Consider the following 18,029-nt stretch of genomic DNA (forward strand, 5'->3'; position numbering starts at 1 on the left):
AAAGCCAGGTCTGGAGGTATCATAACCCCATCTGGCTATCAATACTGTTTCTGTTCCAGGTAACTTTCTGTTAGCAAGGTCAAGCACAGATTTCTGTCTGAACATTTCTCTAGCTTAGGATTCACATAAAAGATGAGTGCCATCACAACATTCCTCTACCCATTCTGCCTGACATGACCTAGAGTGTAGACCTAACAGGCTGACCCAGATTTTAACTCTTCCAATAAATTGTTCCTATATGGGATAGATCACCCTATATGAGGCTCCAAAAAATACCCACAAAAGGGGAAATAGTGTTGCAATGCCCAGGTGGGATCAGAGTGGTGACCTTGCCTAGAATTTCCTTCTTAGGGACAACCCATGTCACCATAGGGTCCTTTCCGCCCAAATGCCTGAGGTATCAATATCAAGAACTGAGCCAATATCTCAGAGTTATAAAGTATTCACATCCAGGATTTCTTGAGGCTGGGCTGCTGGAAAGTCAGGACAGAAGAGCAGAACAGATGGCTTTCTCCAGTGGGGCTTCAGCAAAGAAAGCTTACACACCCTGAGTTCCAGGTTCTATTGTAGACTTTCATCAAGAAATTGATTTCATTTCTTGGGATCCTCTTTCATGGGATTCCTCAGCAGAAAAGACCTCTCCAAAGTCTCATCCTCCATCTGCCTCATGTCATGTCCATAATCACACACATGTATGCCACATAGCTCAATCCAAAACCCCAGGGAGTGCCCAGGTACAATCAAGACCCAGCTTTGCAGAGACAGAACTGAGTTCCAACATAGTTCCCTCTACCCTCTCAGTTATGTGACCCTGAAATATCATTGTACTTCCTAAAGGCTCCGTAGTCTGGGCAATGGCAAGTAGAATGGCAGTTACTGGGAGTTGGTGGTGGTGGAATTGTAAAAGCTTTCATTCAATGGATAGAGAGTTTCAGTCTCATAAGGAAAAACAGTTCTGAATATTGGTCCCACAGCAATGTGCATATACTCAACACTACTCAGCCATACACTTAGAAATGCTTAAGATTATAAAATTCATCAGCTATATTTTGTTTTTCCAGGACCACAATAACAGTACATTTTAAAAGTGGTCAAATAGGGTCCAGAGCTGTGGTACAGCAGGCTAAAACCCTGGCCTGTAATGTCAGCATCCAACAAGGGTGCCGGTTCAAGTCCTGGGTGCTCCACTTCCCATCCAACTCTCTGCTAATATGCCTGGGAAAGCAGTAGAAGATGGCCCAAATACTTGGGCCCCTGCACCCACATGGGGGACCTGGAAGAAACTCCTGGCTCCTGGATACAGATTGGCCCAGCTTGGCCCATTGTGGACATTTGGGGAGTGAACCAGCCAATGAAGATTTCTCTCTGTCTCTACCTGTCTTTTTCTAACTCTGCCTTTCAAACAAATAACACAGATCTTAAAAAAAAGTTGATATGAAAAAAGTGGCCAAATACACATCTCATAAAAATTAACATGTTATGTTTTCTCAGAAGTGCAGTTAATACTTACTAATTTTGTACAGTATCTTATATTTGCCCATTTTCACAACAATAACATTCCTGATTCCATTTTGTTGAGTTGCAATGTCATTTTTTTTTGAAATAGGAATCAGATGCCATCCTCTCTCACTAAAGACACTGATGACAGAGTGCAGAAGCCATGTTCAAGGTGGGTGTGGCCTGGGTTCCCTCCCTCCTGGCTGTGTTTGAGGGAGACATAATTTGGTCACCCCTGGGCATCTTACACTAGGTGGAAGCAGGTGTACCTTGTGCTGAACAGAGAGATGTTGTGTCCACAGCCTGGGCTAAATCCTGGGGCCTGCGCATTCCCTCATAAAATGTGCACACCTGAGCCCCAACTCCTCATGCACCAACACTGCCACAGCAGGAAGAACAAGCATGACCCTTGCCCCTGCAGCAGGAGCTAGTTCTATCCTCACTTACCACTTGCACTGACAGGTGGGATGGATCACTCTCTGAAGAAATCCTGGGATGATACTCTCAGTAGAAGACATGGACTTGTGCCAGGGAAAAGTATCAGAGTTTGAGGATCATGCAAGTCCAATCCCATTTCTACAGAACAATTTTTTTTTTTATTAGGTTTGTTTGGAGTAGAAGTTTTCTATTTTTTTTTGTTTTTATTCACCATTTTCTACATCTTGAAAATTGATTCTTCATTGTTCTATGTGTTTTTTGAATTCCTCATTTTGTTCCCATATTATTGCTATTCTTGAGTGTTCCTCTGTGTACTTTTCTAGTTGAACAACACGCATACCCAACCTCAGAACACCAGAATATATAAGCAAATGTTGAGAGCTCTGAAGGGATAAACAGCAATGGAACAAACAGAACATATCAATACTCCACTTTCAAGAGTGGTAGATTTGAACAAGACTGTAAATTAACTTTTCCTAATAGTTACACAGAGAGCATTCTAACTGACAGCAGCAGAACATGTGTTCTTCTCAACAGCTGTCAAAAATTCTCCAGGTGGGATCATCTGTTAATTCAGAAAATATGTGTCAACAATTTTTAGAAAATCAGAGTCATATCATTGTCTTTCATAACTCCAATAGAATAAAAATAGAAATTAATTCCAGAAAAATGGGAAAAGTCACACATATGTGGATGTCAATCTACACAGTGTCAAACATCCATTGGCTTGAAGAGGAAACTAAAAAGGAAATCAGAAAATATTTCAGTGGGTGCATTTTGAGTTTTGAGCTGGGATCCATAGCTGCAATCACAATCCTCAAGTCCAGGCTTGGTACAAAGAGAAACCAGGTAGACGTGGAAGGTCACCAGTAGAAAAGCTCTCTGAACACTGAGAAGCATGGGGATCTTTAAACCGAGCAGACAGAATTCTTCTTACTGCCCACAACAAATTAAGGAGACAAGGATGCTGATGCTTATGACCAAGTTCAAAGGCAGATTGCAAATTCATATATATTTTATATACAATATAAACATTTCAAAGTTGTCTGAGCTTAATTTATAAATGGACTGATTATACATTAACATTTAATAAATAGTTCAGTTTGTTCATTCAAGAAGGCTTCTTTTTAATAGGCCACACACTAGATATGAGAAAATGAATGAAAACTCACACTGATGCCATAATAAATGCTATAAAAATGTAAGTGTGAACAGAGAAAGAACTGGGATATAAAGAAGCTGCTTTGAGTACTCTGAACAAATCAATCCATTTCCCCCTAAAGTGTAGTATCCCCCAGATGCTTTATCCTGAAGGGAGATTTTTTTAGAGATTCATTTATTTTGCCGAAAGGCAGAGTGAGAGGGAAGAAGATACACATACATAGAGGAGGAAGAGAGAGAGAGAGAGAGAGAGAGAGAGAGAGAGATTGATTTCCATTCACTGGTTCCCTCCCCTAAATGGCTTCAACAGTTGGGCCTGGGCCAGACTGAAGCCAGGGGTTAGGAACCCCATCTGAGTATTTCATGTGGGTGGCAAGGAGTCAAGTAATCAGGCCATTTTCTGCTAATTCCTAGGCACAAGTTAGGAGATTGGATCAGAAAGAACATAGGTAGGATTCAAGTTGGCACTCTGATATGGGATGCAGGCATAATAAGTGATAGTTTAATGTGCTGTACCACAATGCCAGTCCCAGCAAGTGAGTTTTATGTTCATGTTCTTGATGATTATCTCCTATTCCATATTTGCCTTGGAACCTGTGAACTAAACTGCAGTGGAAGGTGAAGAAAAGTCTATTTTCCTGAGAACAAATGTAGGTTTCAGTCAGATTTGTTCTTGGAGGATATTTAACACATATCAGGTTGTTTCTTTGCACTGGTACCTGTGAACTAAACTGTAGTGGAAGGTGAAGAGAAGTTGGAGAGTTCCCCTGCTGAGAGGCCTGGTCTGGTTCTGTGGTCAACCCTGGCAGTAGGCTGATAAGGACTCCAGGCAAAGTGGTGAGGTGTCATCTCAGCTGGAGTTTTGATCCCGTAGTCATCTTGTGTCACTTAGCAAGGGGCTAGTGAGCTGGCACTTCAGCTCCAAGTGCAAGGAGATCAGAGGTTTGCACACACTGGGCCCATGCACACACACACACTCACACAGACAGTGGGGTTACAGCTCAGGGACAGCTCTGCAGGTCAGCTTGTGCCACTACCTGCTCCTGTTATGCCCAGTTCAGTCATCCCCAAAGACCACCAAGGAGCCGATACCGCTGTAAAGCACATGAGTTTTATTGCAGGTCCAGGCCTGGTCTCTCGATCAACACTGACACAGTGGGTCTGAATTGAAAGCTCCGACCCTTCAGTTAACAGGGTTTTTATAGGGTTTTCAGAGACATTCTATACATCATGGTACCATTTAGCAAATCATCTCATCCTGCGGGAAATTCAAAGGACATCTCTTAGAATTGATTAGTGCATCCAGTGGCGGGAATGGACCTACTAAAGGTGGTTGGATGGCTTTGGGGTTGATGCCTTTTGAATTGATTGGCCAAAGCGTAGGGTCTGAGCTGATGGGGTGTACGTGCCAAACTTCAGGGTCTCAGGTAGCTATCAATCACCTTATCTGCCCTGAGAAGACACCAGGAACTCTAGGTATTTCTCTGTTATCTGCCAATCAGCTGTTGCTAGGAGAGTTTATCACAAGGGGAGTTCATTTATTTACTTTAAGGAGCTTCTGGCTCAGGGTTCAGGGCCTGGTCAGGCCCAAGTTACAAGATGGAGGCCTAATTTAAAATAGTTGCACCTTGATCCAGGCTCAGGTCTCATACTCCATGCAGAGTAGCAGGCTGCCTCTTCAGCTCCAGGTGTGTGGAGACCCAGAGGTTCACACACACCAGGTCATGATCCCCGAGAGGATGGAAAGTGATGCAAGGGCTCCCCATTTTATCCTAATTTTCTGACAGTACTCCAGCTTGCCATCTCTGACTTGTTGTCAAATCAATGCTGTTTCCTCCTTGCTTGCAGTTGAACAGTCCAGTCAGTACTGTTCCTGCCTTACTTATGTTTGAACAGTCCAGTCAGTGTGGGTAGGAGGGTATTGTCCATAGCACACTGTTATCTGACTGACCAGAGATGTCTGCCTGATATGATTAGCAGTGTCTCCTTAACAGCCATTAGGCATTGCCTCAGCTCCTGACTTATAACTCCATTTTACTTTTATTTTGTGGCTAGTGGTAACTTCTCAATGCTTTACTGTGGAGTTTCCACAGTTCATCTCCTTTTCAGGTAGGTGATCCATGACTCTTTTTAAGATTCCTGTGGGATTCTCCACAGATGAGCAGAATAATAACAGCTAACAATCTATCAGAGGGCAGGGACAAAAACCATCAGAAGGCCAGAATCATAATCCTGTCTAGCCTGCTCTTATTAAAAGAAAAAAACCTTGGGAACAGTAAGATAGGCAAATTTTTTTTTTTCTATTCTCAGGGTAAAACTAGGAGCTCAGAAGGGTGGGATCCTTACTTCCTTTCTATTCTCATGATAAAACTAGAAACTCAGAGGAGTGGGCTCTCCACTTCTGTCTTGCTAATAGACAGGTTCTGGGGAGAAGCAAGTGTCTTGTCCACTCTTAAAAGGACTCCCCATTAGGTCATCACATCAGCATGCCCTTCCTTATAACCTCTATTTAAGCTCCCAAAATATCCTCCTCCAACAGAATGGTACTCCTGTAACCACAATAAATGCATTTTTCCTTTTCAAATGTTTGCCTTAATGAAGGCACCCTCTGTTGCTGTAATCTTGTGAATAATATTTGCATAAGAATTTCAGAAGCCTACTGAAAAAAGGAGATGATTCGGAATGGCAGGCTTTTGCCCCAGCTGACAAAGAACCCTCCCCCCAAGTGAGGCAGAAAGCACCTCCCACCTGACACCCTGGACTCCCCTCCCCGGACTGGCTAGTGGGACCTTCCTCAGAACAAAGCCTGAAAATCTGCATAATTGTTAATTGAATAGGCTCATTGGTTTATTTGAAGATTCACCCTCCAATTAGCCCTGTCTCTTTAAAAATCCTCTGTGCTTGGTTGTTTGGTAAAAAAGCACTTGTTTGGATTGAGAGAAACTTCTTTTTCTTTCCCCAAGGCTGCTGCTGCCTTCCTGCAACAAACCTTTTCCTCTGGCCAGGTGAATTGGTGAATTGAAGCAGTGAGCATCAAGAGCCAGATTATTCGCTCAATAAACACATTGGTGAGCTAGCCCAGAAGTCTGGGGTATATTCTTCAAGTGGCCTGACCCTCTTACATTGGTAAGGAGTGTTATATATTAATGTTAGCCATCACAAAACACACTGAACACCGGAGTAAGGGAAAGGGTTTATTGGGGAACACCCAACAGACCAGAGTGAAGGGACAGCAAAGGGAAAGAGAGAGAGAGTATAAGAAAGAAACAGAGAGGAGAGGAGCTAGCAAGGAGAGAAGATAGAGCAGAGAAGAGGAGAGAGGAGAGCAGAGAGGAGAGAGAAGAGAGATGAGAGGAGGAGAGGAGCTGAGAGAGAGAGCAGAACCAAGAGAGAAGAGCCCAGAGAGCAGAGCCAAGAGAGTGCGTGTTCAGGAACAGACCCTTTTAAAACTTTGCCTGAGGGCAGGCAGGGAAGCAGAAGCAGCGAATCCCATTAGGATGCGGGTGGAGCCTGGCTCAGGTATCTGGGCCATTCGGCTACCTGGCTAAAACTGTGCCAGTTTCCTAACAAGGAGAGCAATGGCCGATGTACTCCACCCCCAGAGCTGCATGTGAGCTAACATGGTGGCTGGGACTCGGGACATCCCAGCAGCTGCTGAGAGCACTTTTTTCCTGGGACTTTCCTTTCTCTTCCTGCTGCAGCATTAGCTACCTATTAGCACAATGGCTTCCATTTGTATACGGAGTCAAACAGCTCTGAGTCTGGGTAAGTTGAACCAGGAGCGTATCTGAAATTTCTGTCTCTGCTCTTTGCGTTCATGGCATTTGGACCTGGCTTCGGTCATTCTTTATGGTACTGGTGTGTGGGAGACAAGATTCTAAGATTTTTATCTCAGCCCCTCTGTGAGGAAGATTTGGATATGGTTTGGAAGAGTTCTCATTTGGTGAAATACGAGTGGTTCAATTTAATTTCCATCCAAAAGCACCTTGTTGTATTGTGGCTGATTGAACAGCTTATAGTTACAATCCTATTACTAAGAAGAAAGTGGTGTTCTATTGTAATACTGCATGGCCTCTGTGTGTGTTTAATTTAAGAGAAGGTGGCTGTTAAGTGGATTTTTTAAATGCTTATTTTATTTGAAAGGCAGAGTTACAGAGAAGCAGAGGCAGAGAGAGAGAGAGAGAGAGAGAGAGGTACTCCATCCACTGGTTCACTTCCCAGGTGGCCGTATTGGCCAGAGCTGGGCTGATCTGAATCTAGGAGTCAGGAGCTACCTCCCAGACCCCCTCCACCCAGGATGCAGGCCCAAGCTCCTGAACCATCCTCCACTGTTCTCCCAGGCCACAGCAGAGAGCTGGATCACAACTGAAGCAGCGGGGACCGACCCTAACTGGCACCCAAATGGGATGCTGGCACTGCGGGTGGCTGCTTTACCGAAGATGCCACAGCATCAGCCCCGTTAAGTGGATTTCCAATAGTAAAGGTTTTGTGAGAGATCTGGTAAATGGGATGGAGTAAGCATTTAAATCCCTTAAACCATCCAGCAACTGTGTCTGTGGCTGTTGATGCCCAAGGAGACAGGTTAGGAGTCCTTGTCAATTTAGAAAATGCAGGAGCTTCAGGGATTTTTGTCCCATTCTTGGCTCTTTTCTTTTCTTTTTTTTCTTTTCTTTTATTTACTTTTCCTTTTTTTTAAATAAAGCTTTTACTTAATGAATACAAATTTCATAGATACAGTTTTAGGAATACAGCAGTTCTTCCCCCCATACCCACCCTTCTACCCGCACTCCTCCCTGTCCCACCTTCTACTCCCTCTCCCATTCCATTCTTCATAAAGTTTAATTTTTAATTATCTTTATATACAGAAGACTAACTCTATGTTAAGTAAAGATTTCAACAGTTTGCTTGTACACAGACACACAGTGTCTAAAGTACTTTTGAAGATGACAAATTTTACCATTAATTCTCATAGTACAACTCATTAAGGACAGAGGTCCTACATGGGAAGCAAGTGCACAGTGACTCCTGTTGTTGATTTAGCAATTAACACTCTTAATTATGAAGTTAGTGATCACCCAAGGCTCTTGTCATGAGCTGCCAAGGCTATGGAAGCCTTCTGAGTCCACCAACTCTGTCAGTATTCAGACAGGACCATAAACAAAGTGGAAGTTCTCTCCTCCCTTCAGAGAAAGGTACGACCTTTCATGGCCCCTTCTTTACACTGGGGTTCCACTCATAGAGATTCTTCATGTAGATCATTTTTTTTTTTTTTTTGCCACAGTGTCTTGGCTTTCCATGCCTGAAATGGTGTCATGGGCTTTTCAGCTAGATCCAAAGGCCTTAAGGGCTGATTCCTATGTCAATGTGCTGTTTAGGGCATTTGTCATCAGCTCCCCATCAAATTTCTCTCAGGTGCGGCCCAGACGAGCCATGCATGGTGGGCAGGGATCACGGATGGGTGAGGGTGTGTAGTGCAGGAAGATGAATAGGGTTAGGACTCGTGGGAAACCAGCCTTTATCATGTTGCCATTTTTCCTTTTAATAAATTTTGGGGAATTATTAAAATCCCTTAAACATCTCACCACCCTGGTAGGTAGATTTGCAACCTCTACAGAATGCCACTATTTCTAAGGTATGCTAACTAAATACAATGTTTGGAGTTCTCTCATCTTATACTCTCACATTTTGCTAGAATCTATATACAGCACCCATACTGGGGTTTTCAGATCTGAGATAGGTCTTGGAATTCTTGGTAATCAAGAAGCAAGAAATAAGACTTAGAATACTCATTCAAAAATCTAGAAAATTTAAATATTTAAAAACCTGGACATTGCTAACCAAGACTGCCTAATGCATGTAAGAATGACAGCCACTTATGATGTACTATGGAGAGGCAGAGCAGTTCACCCTTGGACAGCCCTTCACACTATTGTAACCTCATAAACAACAGGGAGGTTCCCAGCTCACAGTCATACTACCTGCTCATTAATCTAAAAATGATGAGTGTCAGCCACCTTTCTTCTAAAGCCTTCCGAGGAACATGTGCATGGATGCTTGGAACACTGTAGTCCAGCAAGCCTGTATGTGATTGACATCCTCTTAGAAATTCGGATCTGGAATTCATTTTTTTTTAAAGATTGATTTTCTTTATTTGAACATCAGGGTTACAGAGAGAGAAAGAGGTAGGAAACTATGCTTTTTCTTATTATGCAGGTGCCTATTGGATGGTGAAGAAGAGATGATTGTGCTTAAATTTCCCTACTGAGGAAGGCAATCCCCCAAAAGCCAAATGGCTTTAAACACCCTCATGGCCATCCAAAGAAGAAATTTGTGCCTCCTTCAAAACAAGATATTTTGTATAAAATCCTAATAGCTCTAACATGCTCATCCAGTTTAATACTATGTCTGACCTACAAACTGAGCCCTAGTCAATGGCTTTACTTACTTGAGGTTAAAAATTCTTAGTGAAAACTGCTAACAGTTTTATGATTTGCTGTTTAGGTAGAGTAATGTTAATATGTTGTTGCTTTTATTATTACTGTGAAATGATAAGGCACCTGCATGATAAAACATGCAGAAACTACCTGTGTGACTCCCCTTTCCCAAAGAGGTAGAGACTGGTATTCAAATTCATTTCCTGGATACTATCTGGAGCCAGGTCTATCTTAGGAGGAATTTTTAAATCAGGACTAACATTCTAATAATATTATTGGGAATTTACTTAGGGTTTAAAGTCATTATGTTACAGAAACTTTACAAATGAACGTATGAGCCAGAAGCTAAACAAATGTTTTTGCCTTTATCTCTCTTCAAAAGGATAAATCAAGGGTCAAAACAATGTCAATTTTCCATTCCAAAAAATTCCCCTACATTACTTTCATTCAGCAGAAAGTAGCCAGAATGGAGTCAATTCCCCTATTCCATCCGTACATATGGATCAGAAAACTTGACAGTGAGGAATTATTAGCAATAATAAAGGCACCTTCCCTTCCCACATTTTACCTTCGTGAAGGCATCTAATCTAATGCTAGTCTTGTGAATATTGTTTTCATAAGAATTTCAGGAGTCCACTGAAAGGGGATGATTTGGAATGGCAGACTTTTGACCCAGCTAAAGAAAGTCTCCTCCCAACTGATGTTGAGCTCCATTATCAAGAAACTGCCAGCTGAGGGATCCAAGCTGCACCCCCCTGCCAAGGCAGGACCCTCATCAGAACAAAGCATGAAAATCTGCATAATTGTTAATCAAATAGACTCATTGTTCTATTTCTAACCTCACTCTGCAGCTGTCCTGTTGGCTTGTTGGGAAAGAGCTCATTTTGGATTGGGGGATCTCTTTCCCCCAAGACTACTGGGTTTTTTAAATTAAACCTTTCTTTTACCAACACTCTATGAATTGACCATCTGAGCAGCAAGCAGCAAGGGCCTGATTATTTGGTAACTATCATCAAGATTTGATAGACTTCTATGTCCTCATTTGTAAAAGATTAACTGTTCTGTTTTATTCACCCCAAAACCATGTCCTCGTTATTTTAATTGGCACTTGGGACAGAGTCCAAACCTTTGGTAACAACACTATTCTAATTTCTAATTAAATTTTAGTACTTTATCATCAGGTTTGATTTTCATGTTATCTGGTTGAGCAGCTTGTTAAAATAAACAGACTACAAGAGAATATTTTACATTTCTGATTATTAAATGAGGAAAAGACATTTTATGTTTTGTCAAATCTCATTCTCTACTTTTTTTTTGTTTTTTAAGATGTATTTATTTATTTATTTGAAAGTCAGAGTTACACACACACAGAGAAGGAGAGGCAGGGAGAGAGAGGTCTTCCATCCATTGGTTCACTTGCCAATTGGCTGCAATGGCCAGAGCTGTGCCAATCCAAAGCCAGGAGCCAGGAGCTTCTTCCAGGTCTCCCACATGGGTGCAGGGGACCAAGGACTGGAGCCATCTTCTACTACTTTCCCAAGCCACTGCAGAGAGCTGGATTGGAAGTGGAGCATCTGGGATTTGAATTGGTGCCCACATGGGATGCTGGCCCTTCAGGCGGTGGCTTTACCTGCTAAGCTGGAGCACCAGTGCCTTCATTCTCTACTTTTTGTTAGGTTTCCATACTTAAATTTAATAGTTGAAAGATAGTTTTGTTATTAAGATATTTAAGTAATTTCTTTATTAATCAAATAATTTTTATTACTAGACCAATTCCCCAGAGAGTTGGCAAGAGGATAAAGATTTATTTCAAGGACTGAATAGTCTTGGGGAAAGAGATCTCAAGATCCAAAATGTGCTCTTCCTGCCCAATAAGCTAGTAAAAAAATGGAAAAGGAGTAGCTACAGTGAGATTAGAAAATTTGAGTCTAGTTAATTGATAATTTGGCAGATTTTTCAGGCTTTGTGTTCTGATGATTAACTGGGCAGCCCAAGGTGTCAGTCAAGCATTTGTTTGTAATTTGAATTGTGTCAGGTGCATCAGCTGAAAAGTTTCCTTGTTAGCTGGGTTGATCCTGGATTCCTTATGTAGGGAACAAAACTTTTGCAAAGGCAAGAGAAATCCACCTTAGCTAAGTGTTGCCAAATCTGACAAGCAAATGCATTTGGTACACACCAAGGTTTGGCTATACATCCAAAGCAAGGAGCAAGATGCTTCTTCCAGGTCTCCCCCATGGGTGCAGGGACCCAAGGCCTTGGACAATCTTCTACTGCTTTCCCAAGCCGTAGCAGAGAGCTGGATCAGAAGTGGAGCAGCCAGGACTCAAACCGGCACCCACATGGGATGCCAATATCACAGGCAGAGGCTTAACCTACTATGCAAGCCCTTGTCCTTTTCACTTTGAAATTTCCTGACTGGGAGAAGTTACTCTGATTCTGCAAAGCACACCCATTTCAGACATCAGCCAAGATTTTGCTATAGAGATAGCTTTGGGTGGGATCCCTAGATAACTTCAGAATGGGGACATGTGGCCAGAGAAACAAGTGCATTCTTTGGGCTATGTGGTGGGACTGAGCCCTGAGCCTGTGATTCGTGATCGTGGTGCAAAACATGTAAGTCCTACAAAATCATTTGGTCTTGCCCTGCCAAGGCAACTGTTTTCAGGATTCAAAATTAAATAAATGCAAGGTAAGGTTAGAAATAAAAAAAATGAGTCTATTTATTATGCCAATTTTCAGGCTTTGTTGATGATTGTCCCTCTGTCCCATCAGGAACTCAACGACATCATTCAGTTGGGTATTTCTTAAAAATGGAGGTCATTATCAGTTAAAGTGGGGCTTCTTTGTTAGCTGAATCAAAAGCCTGGCATTCTTTTTTTTTTAAGATTTATTTATTTTACTTGAAAGTCACAGTTACACAGAGAGAAGGAGAGTCAGAGAAAGAGAGAGAGAGAGGCCTTCCACCTACTGGCTCACTCCCCAGATGGCCTCAATGGCTGGAGCTGTGCTGATCCAAAGCCAGGAGCCAGATGCTTCTTCTGGGTCTCCATGTTGGGGCAGGGGCCCAAGGACTTGGGCCATCTTCTGCTGCTTTCCCAGGCCATAGCAGAGAGCTGGGTCAGAAGGAGAGCAGCCGGGTCTTGAACAGGCACCCACATGGGATTCCGGCACTGAAGGCAGCAGCTTTACTTGGTACACCACAGTGCCAGCTCCAAGCCTGACATTCTAAATCAACTTTCAGTATGTTCCCAACATTCTGAATTCAAATGTTCACAAAAGCAGAAGAAGAGAAAATGTCTGCATTAAGCTAAAAATCTGAAAAGGGTAAGGAACATGACTTTATTATGGTTACACGGGTTCCCTTGTGAACTTCGTGTTAAGCAGAATGCTACCCAGAGCTCATTCTCTAATACATTTGTAGAAACTTGCTGCTTTTTATTTATTTTAAAAATATTTATTATTTGAAAGACAGAGGTAGAGAGAGAAGGGAGAAAGAACTTTAATCTGCTAGCTTACTCCCCAAATGAATGCAAAAATTGGAGCTGGGCCATGCTAAAGCAAGAAACCTGGAACTCCACCTGGATCTCCCAGATGCATGACAAGAATTCAAATATGTGGGCCATATTCTTCTAATTTCCTGGGTGCATTAGCAAGGAGCTGGATTGGAAGTGAAGCACGTGGGATCAGAGGCTATCACAAAGTGAGGTTTAAGCCACTGGCCCCACTTGTTGCCTTTTACTTATGCTTTGCCAACTTACTTAGAAATGCTGTTCTATTATTTAAGTGTTAGATTTTTGTTATCTTCATGGAGCATGAAATATTTCAATGGTATGATGTGAAAAAAAATTTTTTTCTTATGGATCACACAAAAGTTGTGTCTGGTTTTATTTTTCCTGTGTCGATTCCTGTCTTTTGTTGCATTTAGATAATTCACATTTAAACTGATATGGTTGAATTTATTAAAATAACATTTTAGCTGTCATTTTCTTTAATGTCTTATTTATTTTTATTTCTTTGAAAGGTAGAGACAGAGAAAGACCTTCCCATCTGCGGGCACACTGCCCAGGGGCCTGCAGCAGCTATGGCTAGGCAAGGCTAGAGCCGGCACCCAAAAGCTGTATTTGCATCTACATAGATAGGCAGGGGACTCAGTACTTGGATCATCATCTCTCAGGATGAACATTCGCAGGAAGATGGATCAGGTGGAATAACCAGGCTCTGACAAGGTACTCCAGTATGCAATGCCATTATCACAAGGGGCATTTCTCACCCTTAAAGCTCCCTACAATGTCCACAGAAAGCAAATCTATTTTAATGGAGCACATTTGTGGTGGCTTTGTGTTGCCAAGTTTGGAAGTAGGGAGAAGATAGCAGAAGGGGGCCAAATTTATTTATTATTTTATTTCTTTCAGGCAGAGACACAAACTGACACAATGCTTTCATATGCTGGTTGCTTAAACACTAAATCAAAACTCGGAGCTGATGGGGTAGGAACTGTACTACATCAGTTTAAACTGCTATTTGGGATGCTCACATCAAATACCAGAATGTGTCCTGCCTACTGTGATTTTTTTTTTTAATTTTATTGTTTTACAATTAGTCTGAAACCTAGTTTGTCATGTTTAATATCTAGAACTATGATGAAGTACATTGACATGTCAAATGATTTGTAAATGTCACACATCCTGATTTATTTATTTAATTTTGAGTAGTGTTATTTAATTTACCACAGTTAATTTACAAGTCATGTAGTCATGTTTAAGTTTTTTGTTGTTGTTGTTGTTATGGCAAGGCAGCAGTGTCATTCTTTTTTTTTCTTTAAGATTTATTTATTTATTTATTTGAAAGAGTTACACAGAGAGAAGAGAGGCAGAGAGAGAGAGAGGTCTTCCATCAGATGGTTCACTCCCCAGATGAATGCAACATCCAGAGCTGTGCTGATCTGAAGCCAGGAGCCAGGAGAACAGTCTCTCATGTGGGTGCAGGGGTTCAAGGACTTGGGCCATCTTCTACTGCTTTCCCAGGCCATAGAAGAGAGCTGGATCAGAAATGGAGAAGCTGGATATTGAACCAGTGCCCATATGGGATGCCTGCACTTCAGACCAGAGCGTTAATGCACTGAGCCACAGCACCAGCCCCGTCATGTTTATTTTTCAATCCATTTCAGGAACCACACTTGATTTGGACTAAACACTGTTTTTGAAAGACTTTGCTTTGGCTATGCCTATACTTTTTCCATAATAATTTCTATGGATCGTGTATCTAAAAATGGGTATAATACAAGTTTTTCACACTTAATAACATAATACAAATATTTTACACTTTTTTCCCTAATAATTTCTGTGGACTGTTTATCCATAAATGGGCAGAATACAAGTGTTCCACACTTAATACATGGTACAAAATTTAGTGTAATTTATTTTCTATTATTTAAAATGTGAATTAATCACACTTTTACTGCTTTTTGGTTGATAAAATACAAATAAATCACAATACAGTGCCCAAATAGATGTATGAGATTAAAACAAAGTCTTGCAGCCTGTGTTGAGGTGTAGCAGATAAAGCCACTGCCTGTGACCCTGGCATGCTGTGTGGCACCAGTTAATGTCCTGAGTGCTCTGCTTCTGATCAAGCCCCCTATTAGTATCTTGGGAAAAACAGGAAGGTGGTTCAAGTTTTTGGGCTCTTGCAATTCACAATGGAGACCCAGATGGAGCACCTAATGGCTTTGGCCTCACCCAGTGCTGACCATTGTGGGCACTTGCAGTGAATCAGTGGATAGAAGATTCTTTCTTCAACTCTGGCTTCAAACTTAAAAATAGCAACAACAACAAAAAATGTAGTTGACATATTTCATGCTCAGGAAATCTGTATGTGATTATTAAGTTCTGTTGATAGCAGCAAAAAACTCAATTATTTCTTACATACACACACACATAAAAACACATACATACATTATATATATATATACACACATATGCATTTGACTTTCAGCAAATAAATAGAAATTATACAGGTATGAAATACATCCATTTTATTTGTAATTCTTTTTTTTTTGACAGGCAGAGTGGACAATGAGAGAGAGACAGAGAGAAAGGTCTTCCTTTGCCGTTGGTTCACCCTCCAATGGCCGGCGTGGCTGGCGCACTGCGGCCAGCGCACCACGCAGATCCGATGGCAGGAGCCAGGTGCTTATCCTGGTCTCCCATGGGGTGCAGGGCCCAAGTACTTGGGCCATCCTCCACTGCACTCCCTGGCCACAGCAGAGAGCTGGCCTGGAAGAGGGGCAACCAGGACAGAATCCGGTGCCCTGACCGGGACTAGAACCCGGTGTGCCGGCACCGCAAGGCGGAGGATTAGCCTAGTGAGCCGCGGCACTGGCTTGTAATTCTTAATAAGCATTTTTGGGTAGCTAGGCAGTTCATATGCTGCTGGTACCTGTGATCAAAAATGAGGTTTTAGTTATCTAGTGCTTTAATTGAGGCTACTGCCTTCAAGATTGCTTAACTCACACCAATATGTTTTTTAAAGATTTATTTATTTGTTCATTTGAAAGATAGAGTTATAGAGAGATGGGGAGAGACAGATCTTCTCTCTGCTGGTTTACTCCTCAAAAGCTTCAGTGTGGCCGGTGCCGTGGCTCACTAAACTAATCCTCCACCTGCGGCACCAGTACCCCGGGTTCTAGTCCCAGTTGCTCCTCTTCCAGTCCAGCTTTCTGCTGTGGCCTGGGAAAGCAATGGAGGATAACCCAAGTGCTAGGGCCCTGCACCCGCATGGGAGAGCAGTTGGAAGCAACTGGTTCTGGCTTCGGGTCAGTGCAGTGTGGTGGCCATAGCGGCCATTTGGGGGGTGAACCAGTGGAAGGAAGACCTTTATCTCTGTCTCTCTCACTGTCTAACTCTGCCTGCCCCCCCCCCCAAAAAAATGGCTTCAGTGGCTAGGATGTGGCTAGGACTGGACCAGGCCAAAATCAGAAGCCAGGAACTCCATCCAGGTTTCCCAAGTGGATAGAAAGGGCCTAAGTACTTGGGCTGCCTTCAGATATTTTCCCAGGTGTATTAATAGGGAGCTGGATCAGAATTGAAGGAACGAGGGTTTGGTTTTTTTTTTTTTTTTTTTTTTTTTTTTTTTTTTTTTTTTTTTTTTGACAGGCAGAGTGGACAGTGAGAGAGAGAGAGACAGAGAGAAAGGTCTTCCTTTGCCGTTGGTTCACTCTCCAATGGCCGCCGCGGCCGACGCGCTGAGGCCGGCGCACCGCGCTGATCCGATGGCAGGAGCCAGGAGCCAGGTGCTTTTCCTGGTCTCCCATGGGGTGCAGGGCCCAAGCACTTGGGCCATCCTCCACTGCACTCCCTGGCCACAGCAGAGAGCTGGCCTGGAAGAGGGGCAACCGGGACAGAATCCGGTGCCCCGACCAGGACTAGAACCCGGTGTGCTGGCGCTGCTAGGAGGAGGAATAGCCTAGTGAGCCACGGCGCCGGCCCGGAATGAGGGTTTTAACCAGTGGTGGTAGCAACCCATGGTTCCATATCACATATCAATACTGTTTTACTAATTTATTCATTTGAAAGGCAGAGAGAAGACCCTCCTTCTGCTGGATAACTCTACAAAAGCCCACAACAGCGAGGGAGGTAAGAATGCCATGTGGGTATCCCATACAGATAGCAGAAACTAAGTTTTTGAGCCATGAGCTATTGACTCAAAAGGACACTCGTGGGAGCAGTGTTGTGGTGTGTTGGGTAAAGTCACCACCTGCAGTGCTGGAATCCCACATGGGCATCAGTTCGAGTCCTGGCTGCCCACTTCTAATCCAGCTGTCTGCTATGGCCTGAGAAAGTAGAAGATCATCCATGTCCTATGGCCCCTGTGCCTACGTGGGAGACCTGGAAGAAGCTCCTGTCTTCTGGCTTTGGATTGGCGCAGCTCCAGCCATTGCTGCCAATTGGGGAGTGAACCAGTGGATAAAAGACCTCCCTCTCTCTGTCTCTCTTTCTCTCCTTTCTCTGTGTAACTCTGTTTTAGATAAATAAATAGATCTTAAAAACAAACTTGCAGGAAGTTTGGTTGGAGGAGCGGAACAGCCAGGACACACACCAAGCACTCTGGTATGTGATGTGGTATGTCCAGAGAAGTGGCTTCACCTACTGTACCATAAAGCCTACCCTTCCAATGTCTGGTTTGTGCAGCCTGAGACCTAGGCCCCATGTGTCCAACAGGCAAGTCTCAGGATTCTCCACATGATTACTATGCAAGAAGGCAAACTCCCAAAGGCTAAATACTTTTTGAACTATGTTGGTATCATATTTACTGTTGTCTCATGGACTAGAACAAGTGAACTGGAAAATGTCAGGGGGTTCCCTGTGGTTAAGGATTATATCAAGGTTTATATACAGGGGGGAGTGTCACATGGAACAGTTACAGAAAGCTGTACTAGTATATTATGTCAGTTTTTCCTATAGATATAATTGTGGCCAAAAACTGATTTTCAAGCTGCAT

The 18,029-nt window shown here is 42.8% G+C and overlaps 1 protein-coding gene across 20 annotated transcripts in view; it reads left to right on the forward strand.

The window, feature by feature from the left end:
- Positions 1-18,029, forward strand: part of LOC103345346 (endogenous retrovirus group K member 11 Pol protein) — a 68,686-nt gene that overhangs the window by 29,040 nt on the left and 21,617 nt on the right. For 13 of the 20 annotated variants that reach the window (XR_011378684.1, XM_051835615.2, XM_051835611.2 and 10 more), the window contains 4 exons: positions 1,607-1,669; positions 6,060-6,222; positions 13,552-13,756; positions 17,105-17,164. The exons of 2 other annotated variants lie outside the window; for them this stretch is intronic. The gene's annotated coding sequence lies outside the window, so the exon portion shown is untranslated. The remainder of the gene's footprint in view (positions 1-1,606; positions 1,670-6,059; positions 6,223-13,551; positions 13,757-17,104; positions 17,165-18,029) is intronic. 5 more of the 20 variants (XM_051835613.2, XM_051835610.2, XM_051835612.2 and 2 more) reach the window with 5 other exon arrangements.

Source organism: Oryctolagus cuniculus, chromosome 1 (genome assembly GCF_964237555.1).
Source record: "Oryctolagus cuniculus chromosome 1, mOryCun1.1, whole genome shotgun sequence".
Taxonomy (NCBI): Eukaryota; Metazoa; Chordata; class Mammalia; order Lagomorpha; family Leporidae; genus Oryctolagus; species Oryctolagus cuniculus.